Source organism: Hylobates moloch, unplaced genomic scaffold (genome assembly GCF_009828535.3).
Source record: "Hylobates moloch isolate HMO894 unplaced genomic scaffold, HMol_V3 SCAFFOLD_8, whole genome shotgun sequence".
In the NCBI taxonomy this organism is placed as follows: Eukaryota; Metazoa; Chordata; class Mammalia; order Primates; family Hylobatidae; genus Hylobates; species Hylobates moloch.
In genome coordinates, this window is record NW_026652283.1 from 93,694,432 (window position 1) to 93,705,159 (window position 10,728).

Sequence of the window (10,728 nt, forward strand, 5' to 3'; positions counted from 1 at the left end):
CTTTTAGTTTCACTTATTGACACCCAACCATAATGACAGAGATTACAAACAGATTTATTAACATAAATGCCTTTGCATTATTATAGAAATGTGATTTCTACAGCTGTAGCCATGTTCATATATGCTAAGATATTGATTATAAATCTCAAATAAATGATATGTGTACTTCTAGAAACTACTATAAAAATGGAATGAGGTTGTACCGACCCTTGATGAGTAGGTAATTATTTTCCAACTATTCGAAATTGTCTCCCTTGGTGTTCAGCTCTCACCAGAATAAGAATGAATCTGCTGTATGAGGTTTCAGGCAAACCAAACCCAAATAATTCAAAACTGTTTCTTTGATCTACATCCTGATCATTTCCACGTAGTCATCTCCAGAAGTGCTTTTTTACAAGTATTTTCTCCTTCTTTCCAAACATATAAAATTTAAAGGAAAATTATGAAAGCATTTCTAATTTACTACCCTTCCCTTCATCTCAAGTCATTCTGAAAAACCTATTTTCCTTTGGGGGAAATTGAGACTGCATAGGAAGAAAGTTAGCGTATTTGATTTCTCTTCTGGACAGAACTACATCTTGGCATCTCCCGAATGGTTGGACAGGTAATCTATTAACAGGAAACCTTAGCAGATTGATCATAACACAAAGTCTCTACAAAAAAAAAAAAAAAATCAGAATTCACTCTGATAGTTTATTTTCTTTAAATGGAGCCCAGTCATATAAACTGGATTAGAAATTATAGCTAGGGAGAACTCAGAATTCTTAGTACAAACTCCAGTGACTATGTGAAAGAACAAAACAGTGATTTCATAGCTTAACTGCATATTGACAAACTTGAATGACAATATTTATTGTATTATCTCATGGATTTTAAGCTTTATTTTTAAAAGAAGGCATCCCACAAAAGAATAACTTTAATTTGCTTCAACTAAATTTTCTATTTTTTCTCATAATATTTTGTCAACATAGTGGGAACTGTAGAAGGCTCAAGTTTATTTGAGGCTATGTAGATAATTAGCATTCAGCTACTCAACTTTAAAATTTTTGTCCCAATGTGGGACTGAAATATACCCATGGGAGTATTAGGCATGCAGTGAGCAATAAGTGATTCTTCTAGGTGTTCAGAAAGTTTTTCTATTTTTTTAAACAATTTAAAACACTTATCATGCTTTAAGGCCCTCAGACTGTCATATATTAACTATCGCTAAACTAACTAAAACCTTTGTCCTCCGTATTAGACCTCTAGGTGACAGACTGACTATGTCAATTACAGATGTGTTTATGCACCAAGAGCACCCTATGTTGAGGAATGGGAGGTGGTACTTGGGAAAGAGGGAGTGGTGCTGTTACTCTTTTGGTTTGAGGGCTTTTGAATTTATTTCGTATTATGTTTGAAATCAAGGAGCATGCATGTAACCAGGTAACCCCAGCTTGGGGAAATGAGCTCACCTATACACGGGCAAACATCTAAGATTGTTGACAAGCTCCTTTAAACATATATTCCCCTAAGACACTAAATTAGTGCCCTTTAATGAAGCTACCAAATTGGATTTTCAAAATAAGGCAAATTGCTAAAATAGCCCAGCTGCCTTTGTAAGCACCTTTTTAGCTGGAGCGAGAAGTAGAGTTTCCATGCTGTTGAGCTTCCATCACTAGTCAACAATTAGGCCGTGAGGAGCTCCCCTTTAGGGCATACTCCCACACCACAATAAAGGCCCACAAATCCCCTAGAGAGACTTCTTATTTGCCCTGTTTCCAACAAAACAGTCTAGGGTTCATTAAATACCATTCTTGGGTGTAAAGCTTTACAAATATGCATAGTACCAAAAAGCAGGAGAAAAAGAAAAGAAAAAGCCCCAAAGATTAGCATTTCAACCAGAAAGTTTTGAGCCCCATTCTTATTTTGTGCGAAGCCAAAATAACTCTAAAACACATTTCAGAACATCAACAAAGAATGTTACATCACGTATGCATCTGAGCATGAAGAAATGTCACGATCAAAAACAAAGAGGATTTGGGAGACTAGAAACCAAATGTTCTGATGGCACAGATCCCTTGATGACAGCCATGTCTCTTCTGTAGTAGGCTGTGTATAGGATGAGAAAATTATCTCCACGAACCCTTGGAGTTCTCACAGGCAGGCCACAAATGAACACTGGCCTGCACATGCACAGAGATGCTTTGCTGAAAATGCAAACCAAGAAATTTCCTCAAAAATGAATGTGTGTGGTGCTTTCATGGAGATGCATGAATCAGAGGAAGGACAATAAGAATAAATAGGAGAAACAGCTAAAGAGAGGGTTAGGAAACCTGTCACTAAAAGATCTGAGCATCAAGAGACAAGAAAGGTTGCTGACTAAATTTCGTATTTCTTTTCAGCATCTCTTAGGATAGATATACCATTTCTTCAGACACATCCTTAATATTTGGGGTTTTTCTCCTCCTGGCCCACAGAGCACTGTGTTTCTTCCTCTGCCCTCCCTGCCCAGAGGGATCCGTGGCTTTGGTGTGGCTGAGACAGGCCACGCAGCCAGCAGAGCACAGATGCAAGGACTTTTTCTGATGCAGAACAGGGCTGGAGGCAGGATGCCCAGCAGCAGGCCCTCTCTACCCAGCCTATGTTATCACCCCCTCCAGGACCTGCTTCAACACAAAGCGTTTGCATTCTCTTATGGAAGCCACAAAAGGTGTTTTTAATTTTTCAAAGCCTAGCCTAGAACTGAAAGCAGGAGCATTAGAAGCATATGTGGGGAAAACAGAGGTAAATGTTATCCCTCTGAAACACAAGAAGTGATGACACAGAGCATAACCTAACATTTGCCAAACCACTGTCTATGATCCTGCCTCGCTTATTTTGCTGTTCCAGAGATCACACTGTCTTCCACGATGGACACAGTTCTCTTTTTGACACAAAGAAAGACAAAGGTTACCAAGCTATTCAGAACTTGGAATAATATATTTGGCTTCTCGACCTGAGATCATATTAAAAGGTCTATCAATTAGCCACTAGAATAAAACAGCTTCAATCCACCTCTAATGACATACAGGACATTTACATTTTTAAACTGTTCTTCATACCTTAAAATGGTGTGTGTGTGTGTGTGTGTGTGTGTGTGTGTGTGTGTGTGTGTGTGTGGAGTTAAGAGGTAAAACATATTCATAGTGTTAATATTCCAAAAGAGAACTTAGGTCTTTCCTGGAAACCCAATTGTAGTTCAACACCCAGCAACTGAAGAAAAACAATATACAGATATATAATTCTGCATAAATGCACAACTTATTTTCCAAAGCTACTCTTTAAGTTTTTTTGTCTTTTCAAAATAAATGTACATTTGCAAAATGTATAGAGATTTGTAAAAAAAAAAAAAAAAGAATGGACAAAATAATAAAGGAACAAAATTAAAGTATCCCAGTATACCACCACCCAAACGGCCGTCATTTTTGTGCTTAGCTAATCTCTCTGCATATGTAACCATAAAAATATAGCTATAGTTTTCATATATGGATTACAGAATGCATATTACTTTATAATCTGCTCTCCTATTTTATAATCTGCTCTCTACTTTAGAATAACTGATAGGGTTTTTCCCATGACATTGACTATATAAATGCATTTATAACAGCATAGTTGTCTATTAAATACAGAACATGTGTATGTTATACATAAATCAAGGCTATTGATGGGCATGGTTTCCAAGATGGGAAATTTTTTTCTTTAGGGCAAATCTTTAACATTTGAATTCCTCATTCTCAGAGTATCTATATTTTACATTTTGGCACCACAGCAGATTTGAAGATGTGATATCAGTTTCAGAATCACTTTTGTTTTGATTACTAATCTTTATCAAAGAGTTGACTGACCTTTGACTTCTTGGTATAAATTGTATAGATTTAAAAATAAATATATCAGTAAAAATATTTACAAATTTTTCTCTGTATATTTTGAATGAATTGTACTAAATTCAGGCAAAAACTTTGCTTATGAAAAGAGAATTCTTAAAATTCTATGAGTTTACTAATTATCTTTTCGCTTCAGACTTTTCCCTGAAACAGGCTCTAGTTTCAGTAAAAAGGGTAAATATTGGGGGAAGCTGAGGGAACATTTTCAGGCCAAGAAGTTAGAATTTGGTGAACTAAGGACCAGCCTTTTTCCCTTCTATAAATAAAGCAGATCCCTAGGAACCATGGGCAAACCTCCAACCATGGTTTTCATCCTCCTTCTTTGCTTATCATTTTAAACATTTTAACCACAGAGTCAAAAGCACTCATTTGATTTACATTCTCATATGTTTCTTCTCCAAATCCTAGGATAAGGATACAGATATTCAGTAATACATTAAAAAACTAGAAACCTCAACGGGAGAGAAAGAATTTGATGTGAATCATCAGCTGAACAATTCAGAGTTACTTTCACTTTACTACATGTAATTGTAATCTAGGGCCTATCAGTATCTACCTGTTCTTACCTGCCTGCGCATACAGCTCAATACACTCCCCAGCCATCCTGGAATCAGGCAGGGGCATGCGACAAGTTGTCGCCAGTGAAATGTGAATGGAACTGACATATAATACTTTTGGACTAAGGCAATGAAAAGCCTCTGTGGAGTCCTCTAGCTTCTCCTTGACCCTCACACAGTGACAGAAAAGGTCAAATGACAGAAGAGGTTCAGACAGTTCAGCTGCAAGATGATAGAGACTCCATCAGCCTAAGTTGCTAAGTGACTATGTGGAGCTAACTTCAACACTGACCCAGTCAGATATGTAATTAAGCAAGAAAAAAATATTGTGTGTTAAGCTACAAAGATTTGGAATTGCTTATTACTATAGCAGACCCAGACTGTTCTAATTTATAAGCTCACTACTTGTCTAACAGCATGTGAGAGAGTAGCACGTACTGTAGGAAACAGAGTCCAGGCCTGGGATTGAGGAGACAAGAATTTTGGTCCTGAATCTGCCACCATAGCTATGAGATTTAAGTCATTTCTACCTTTGCCTCAGTTATATGTATTTCTAAGTTTCTAAAATTAGGTGATAAGAATTAGTGTTCATCTAACCAATGCCAGGATATTCTAATTACTGACAATTTATAATAAAGCTTCATGTCTTCCAGGCAAGACCCGATTCTTCTTCTTCTTTTCAGCATTATTTTGACTATATTTTTTATTTTACTTTTTGTCTTATATTTGATTTCTAGAAATAGCTTAAAAATTTTATAAAATATCTCATTTATATTTTCATTGTTATTGCACTGACTTTATAGTTCGATTCGGGGAAAGAACTGAAATCTTTTGCTATTGTCTTCCCAAAGATCAATTGATTAATTTCTCCTTTTTTTCAGTTTTTTTTAGTGTCTTTTGCTATATATTCATGTTACTCCTCATGATAACCTTATTAGTTTCTTAGAATTTTTAAATTGTGCCATCTCTTAACTATGTTTATCAATATAATTGGATTTTTATTCTTTCTTCCGAAAAACAAATTTAAACATCTACATTCTCTATTTTATTACTCTTTATAATTTTATCTTTTAAATCTTTCTAATATTTTAGGGTTTGTTCATTATTATTATTTTATAGCCTCTCTCTCTCTATGTCTGTCTCTCTTTAGAGAAGATACGAGGTTTTTGCTATGTAGTCCAGGCTGGATTTGGACTCCTGGGCTCAAGTGATGCTTCCACCTCAACCTCCCTAGTTGCTGAGACTACAAGTTTGTGCCACCATACCCAGCTTGAAGAAGAAAGCTTAGCTCATTAAATTGTATTATTTCTTATTTCCTATTATACTTAAAATATATAAAAAATATATACTTAAGTATATATTTTTTTCATCTTTGTACATTTTAGCTGCATAACAAAAGTTTTACCATTGGAGTTTTCTCATTATTTTGTTCAGCATTATAATTCTCATTTTCATCTCATGGACAATTTACAATAATTTTTTACTTTTAGTTTATAAAGGTCTTTTTGAGGGAGTGCTCACATTTATTATTAGGTTTAAATTAATTTAATTGTAGTCAACAATTTCGATTTGTTGAGAAATCATGTAGCATCTGGATATGAACAATTTCTGTTAATAGTCTGCGTGTTCTTGAGAACAATGCATGTTCTTTATTTAGTAAAAAGTTCTATATAAATCTATATGTTCAGATATATAAAATTAAACTGTTTATATTATTTAAAATATTTTCATTTTATTAGTATAAAATATTAAATATAATAATGTATCATGTATTTATTATCCTATCAATTCTATCTGTTTTGATCTATCTATCTCTGAGAGAACTGTGGACTTTTGAATTTTTTCTTACAATCATTTCAATTTTCGTTTTCTGTATTTCTTTATGTTGTTAAACACGGACAAAGTTATAAATAATATCTCTTCTTGATAGATTATTGTTTATTTCAATGTCTTTTATCTCTATCAATGCTTTTACTTTATATTCTATTTTGCCTGCTATTCAAAAGTGGTCCCCCAGTGGTCCCCAACTTTTTTGGCATCGGTGACCAGTTATGTGGAAGACAATTTTTCCACAGGGGATAGAGACATGGTTTCGGGATGAGACTGTTTCACCTCAGATCATCAGGCATTAGATTCTCATAAAGAGGACGCAACCTAGATCCCTCACGTGTGTAATTCACTATAGAGTTATTGCTCCTATGAGACTCTAATGTCTTTGCTGATCTGACAGGAGGAGGAGCTCAGGGAGTAATGCTGCTGCAGGCTGCTCACCTCCTGCTGTGCGGCCCTGTTCTTAACAGGCCAGGGATCCATATGGGTCTGAGGCCTGGGGGTCGGGAGCCCTAATATCCACTCCAGAAGTTTATTTTGGCTAGCAGGTGCTAATATATATTACAGTCCTTCAAATTTTCTGTATTGTACATGAGTATTTTCTGTACTCTAATCATGCTTTACTTAAAATCATACAGCTGGATGTCTTTTAAAAAAATATAATCTCAGGCCAGTCACGGTGGCTCACACCTGTAATCCCAGCACTTTGGGAGGCCAAAGCAGGCGGATCACCTGAGGTCAGGGGTTCAGGACCAGCCTGGCCAACATGGTGAAACCCCGTCTCTAATAAAAATACAAAAATTAGCTGGACGTGGTGGCACATGCCTGCTACTTGGGAGGCTGAGGCAGGAGGATTGTTTGAACCCCGAAGGCAGAGGTTGCAGTGAGCCAAGATCACACCACTGCACTCCCACCTGGACAACAGCAACAACAAAAATATGTGTGTGTGTGTGTATATATATATACACAGATAGATAGATAGATAGATAGATAGATAGATAGATAGATAGATATAGATATAGATAATCTCAGAGTTGGGTTTAGGTTAGGTTTATAGATTTGTTTTCATTTATCTTACTAGGGACTTCATGTACTTTTTTGTTTCATTCGAAGTGTCTTACTTTTTTATTAATAAATAATTTCCCCATATGATTATTGCCTTTTTAAAATTCTTTTTTGTGACACATATTAGATATGAACTATGGGTTTTCCTTCACACCATTTCCTTATCTCTCTGCATGGATTTCTATATGATTTCCTCATATCTAGCTTTGTCACTTTTCAGTATGTTTAGTATTCTTCTTAAACTATCAATTGGTTTTTAATGTTATTTCAATGACTATATATTTAGAATTTTTTGTTTTGTTTTCCAATGATTTATTACATGTTCCTAATTTAGATTGCTCTATACCTTTCCATCTTGGGTTGTCCGATCTATTTCAGATATTAGAGAACTCAATAAAATAATTTTGTTCTAACTCTCCATGATTCTCTATCTTCCAGAAAACTGTAAATAAAAAGGAGAATTATCTGGATCTTGAAAGTCTAAGTTTGGCAGCTTTTAAAAACATAGAATTAAAGATGCATTTCAGTTTCAATCATGATTTCTGACATATTCCAGTTTTTTAGTTATTCTTATAGTAACTTTTTAACTTCATATTTATTGGGAAAAACCATAGTTGTCATCCACATACTCAGATTATTCCTATATTGTATATTTTATTCTTTCATACATAAAAAACAAATGAAAAAACTACTGCTGCTGCTATAGTCATGTACCTTTTTATTTCTTTTCTCATGCTGCAGACAAAAATAGGAGTGAATGAATGAATGTGTCAGTATCAAACCATGGATAACAATTGTGGTTTTGCAAATTGCTATCTTTTCAATTGCCACTGAACTCCCTCTGTTTTTTAGAAAGCTACTACTTTTGGGACAGAAACTCCTTTGAAGCGCTATTTTTAAAGCAATGGACTTGGATTACTTCCTCAATGTAATTTCCTCTTTAATATATGTTTTCCTTTCTATAATTACTAATGCACTGATAAAACAGCTTCTGATTTCCCTGGGCAGTTTTGTCATTTTTATAGACTTAGACCAGGAGGAAGAGACTTCACGACGTATTTAGTATGGCATGGTAAAATGAAGTAAATAGTTTTTTGAAGTCTTTTTTTTTTTTTTTTTTTTTCCATGGCTCATAGCAGCCACGATCTCCTGGGCTCGAGGGATCCTCCCACCTCAGCCTACTGAGTAGCAGAGACCACAGGTGCACACCACCATGCCTGGATAATTTTTAAAATGTTTTTGTAGGTAAATGGTTTCACTATGTTGTCTAGGCTGGTCTTGAACTCTGGGTTTCAAATGATCCCGCCTTGGCCTCCCAGAGTGCTGGGATTACAGGTATAAGCCACCATGCCCAGCCTAAAGTTTTTAGTAGGAAGAAGCAAGAACTTCACTCTTTCTCCAAAATATCTATAACACTATAACCTAGATTTACACAATAATACATATTACCATATTACTTTTACATAACTTGTCATTGACAAGCAATATTTCCTTGGTTGGTTTATATTAACCAGGCTAAAGGCAAGAATTTCATATATATTGCATGTATGTGTGTATTTTTACACATATATGTAACCATCTAACATATTATGTAATATAATATATTACATATATACATGGTATAATATATTATATATAATATATACATGGCATAATATATATTATAGGTATGTTTTATATATAGCATATGAAAAGTTTCTAGATTTCTTTGACAGCTGTGTGGTATTATATCTAGCTCCACTTTTTTTTTTTTTCAGTAGTGCTAGCTTCTTAAAACATGCACTGGCAAGTGTACATATATAGCATATTACAAATATATAGCCTATATGTTATATACCATATTTTATATGTTATACAATTAACACTATTTATATTTTATAACTATTTTTATATACATATATAGACACATCCATACACATACACTAATGAATATTTGAAGTATATAATACCCTATGACATGTAATATACTATATAAATATAACACATTATATATTATATATAATATATACATACACATACCTACATATCAAAAAGCTTTTTGAAGACTTCTTTGATAACTGCATAGCTTATTTTATCTGAGTGCTTAAGTAGTGTTGCAAACTTTTATTTCTTATGTAGTCTTAAATCCACCAGAAACAAAACATGTTCTCTTTAACGTGATTAAAAGTAACATTTATCCAGTAATTTTTTATTTCAGCTATTATAATTTTCAGGTCTAGAATTTTCATTTTATTCTTTTTACATCCTCTATTTCTTTACTCAGGTTGCCTATCGTTTTATTTATTGTAAGTGTATTTTCCTTTATCTCATCTATCTTAGTTAAAATAGCTGCTTTAATGTTGTTATTTACTAATTTCAAAATCAGGGCTACCTAGAAGTCAGCCTTCACTGACTTTTTTTAAAAATTGAGAATGATTAACATATTTCTGCATCTTTTCAAATATCAATTAATATTTAATTATATCATGGATCATATGAATGTTATATTGTTGAAAGTCTTTGTACTATTGTCCAATGAAGACTGTTGATATTTTTGTTTTACCAGGTACTTAACTTGATTGGGTTCAGACTTCACATTCAATATTTAAGTCATCAAATGAAATTTTAGATTATTTCTCTTTTTCTTTAACTGGATTGCTTGCAGTCTGTCCAGGGTATGCACTGCCAGGGATCAGTCTAAGATTTCAGAAGAGTTTATAGACAGAATTTGGGCTCCTTCTTTCTGGATATATCCTTTCCAGACATCCTTCCCTACTTTTCAGTGTTTCTTCATGCTATTAAGCCAGTAGGTTTTTGAATGGAGTTTTAGTTGCCACACAGGTCTGACTTTTGATTGTCCTCAGGCTGCAAGCCATAAAAAATATTTAAATCAATCCATGCTGATCCCTTGTTTCAATAATCAACTCTCTTCTCAAATGTTCTGACTTTGATTCCTCAATTTATTATTGTCTCAGGAAAATTTGATCTTTTAAATGGTTGTGCATCCATAATGGAAGCAGGACTCAATATTCCCCTGAGTTTCACTGAGAAAGTGAGAGGAAAATCGGAAGACAAATAATAAAAGTCTAACTCATAAGACTTTGCTTCTGGGGCCAGCGGGGAGACACTAGTTTCCGCTGCTTATATCTTATTGCCACAGACTATGTCCCGTTACCATAACTCCACATAATAGAGTCCAGGCATTCACATAGTTCCCTTTTCATCTTCCACAGTGAGGAAGTCTGGAAAAAGAAATCTGAAATAGTGTGAAGTAGGCTGTACTGCATTGTCTGCCACTGTCTCTATTCTGGTTTCTAAACTTACTGCATGCCTTGTCTTCCTTATGAAACTTAAGAGACTAGATCTGTCTCTCTGAAACACAACCATATTTGGTG